Genomic DNA, 2,603 nt, shown 5'->3' with positions numbered 1-2,603 from the left:
TAGTACGTGCGTCCGCTCGGCAGCCTCTTCGCAGTAAGGGTGCTGCAGCTCAATGTGGACCACTGTCAGGCAGGGCAGGATCTTGCGCTGCAAGCAGCGCGTGAACATCGGGCCGACGTCCTGCTTCTGTCGGACATGTACAGGCCGCCCTCCCACAATGGGAACTGGGCATACGACGGGGCGAGGAGGACTGCAGTGGTGGCCACCGGATCACACCCAATACAACGGGTGTGGAGCAGTGCAGTGCCCGGTCTGGTGGCTGCCCAGGTGGCTGGGGTGACTTTCATCTGCTGCTATGCGCCACCACGTCGTCCCACGCGCGAGTTCGAGCAGTTCCTCGAAGCCGTGGAACTCGAGACCGCTGCCCACTCCCGAGTCGTCATTGCCGGCGACTTCAACGCCTGGCACACGGAGTGGGGCAGCGCGAGGACTGAACCGCGCGGCATTGAGCTGTGGAACCTGGTCGAGCGGATGGGGCTGTCAACGCTCAATCGAGGTAACGAGCCAACGTTCATCGGCAGAGGAGCAGCTGTGTCCAGCGTGATTGATGTCACCTTTGCCAGCCCGTCGATCGTCAGGGCAGGGGCTTGGGAGGTGCTCCCATTCCCCCGGTCCGATCACCAGCTCATCAGGTTCGAGGTGGAGGGACCCGTACAGTTGCAGAGGGATGCGCAGCACTCTCAGCAGGGTCAGTCGCAGCGGTCGTCACGGCGTGATCCACAGGCCAGCCGGCAGCGCGCGCCATGCGCTGGCAAGCGGTGGAAGACGAAGCAGTTTAACGAAGCCTCTTTCCTTCACGCACTTGAAGATGTGAACTTCGTCGAGCTGGCTGCGACTGATGCGGGCATGGTGTCCGCTCTTACGGAAGCGTGCGACATCACCATGCAGCGGGTTTCTCGGCTACACAGCGATCCTCATCGAGATGTATATTGGTGGTCGCCTGAAGTGGAGCGTCTACGCGGGATTTGTCTGGCTGCGCGTGAGCGGCTCAGGCACACCATCGACCTGGAGGGGCGTAGCATCGCGGCGGCCGATCATCGCACGGCGAAGCGCAACCTCGAGAAGGCGATTCGAGCCAGCAAGCGGCAGGAGTTCGAAAGCCTCATCAGCATCGCCGAGGAGAACGTGTTCGGTGCGGGATACAGGGTGGTGACGTCTCGGCTGCGTGGCAGTCGTGTGCCGCCTGAGACCGACCGTGTCGAGCTGGAACGGATCGTCTCCGACCTGTTCCCGGTCCATCCACCGGTCTCGTGGCCTGACGCGAACGACGACGCTGACTCGGACGGGGTCACAGTCGCTGACGTGACCTGCGACGAGCTGTTGGCCATCGTCGCCGACATGAGCTCGAGGAAGGCCCCTGGCCTGGACGGCATCCCGAACGCTGCGGTTAAGGCGGCGATCAGGAGGTATCCGGAGGTCTTCTGCCGTGTGTACCAGGACTGCCTTACCCGCGGTACGTTTCCACCGCAGTGGAAGAGGCAGCGCCTGGTGCTGCTACCTAAGCCTGGCAAGCCTCCGGGCGAGAGCGCATCTTACCGGCCTTTATGCATGCTGGACGCACTGGGCAAAGTGCTGGAGAGGCTCATTTTGAACCGCCTCAACCTACACCTCGAGGACGTGGACTCTCCGCAGCTCTCTGGCGCCCAGTACGGCTTCCGCAAGGGGCGCTCGACGATCAGCGCGATCGAGCGCGTTGTCGACGCGGGCAGAAGGGCCATGTCATTTGGCCGCACCAACGCCGCAGACAAGCGCTGCCTGATGGTGGTTGCGTTGGATATCCGCAACGCCTTCAACACGGCAAGCTGGCAGTGTATAGCCGAGTCGTTGCGCGCCAAACGAGTTCCGTCACTGCTTGTTAACATCATCCGGTCATACTTTCAGGGGCGTGAGCTGCTGTTCGACACACGGGAGGGCCCCGTCGTACGTCCCATCTCTGCTGGGGTTCCACAGGGGTCCATCCTGGGCCCGACCCTGTGGAACGTGATGTATGACGGCGTGCTCAGCGTCCCGCTGCCGCCTGGTGCCGAGATCATTGGCTACGCGGACGATCTCGTTCTTCTCGCACCAGGCACAACTCCAACATCAGCAGCAGCTACAGCGGAGGAGGCGGTGTCAGCAGTAGACCGGTGGTTGCGCGAGCACCACTTGGAGCTGGCACACGCCAAGACGGAAATGACTATTATTTCCAGTCTAAAAAAACCTCCGGTTGGGATCAGTATCACCGTTGGCGGCGTGGTCGTCCCATACACACGTACCCTGAAATACTTGGGGGTGAGGCTCCAGGACCACCTCTCCTGGGTGCCACACGTGACGGCGATCACGGAGAAGGCGACACAGGTAGCACAGGCAGTCAATCGCCTAATGCCGAACCACCGAGGGCCGAAGACGTCAAAGTCTCGTTTGCTGGCGGCAGTCGCAGACTCCGTCATGCGCTACGCCGCCCCGGTCTGGCATGGTGCTCTGAAGAATCGCGAGTGTCGCCGGTTGCTACAACGGGTCCAGCGATCTTCGGCGATTCGCGTTGCGCGGGCGTTCGCGACGGTCCGGTACGAGACTGCTGTGCTGTTGGCTGGGCTCGTGCCAATCTGCAGAGCAGTGGAGGA

This window comes from Anopheles moucheti, assembly GCF_943734755.1.
Source record: "Anopheles moucheti chromosome X unlocalized genomic scaffold, idAnoMoucSN_F20_07 X_unloc_16, whole genome shotgun sequence".
Classification (NCBI taxonomy): Eukaryota; Metazoa; Arthropoda; class Insecta; order Diptera; family Culicidae; genus Anopheles; species Anopheles moucheti.
This window is presented reverse-complemented; position numbering follows the sequence as displayed.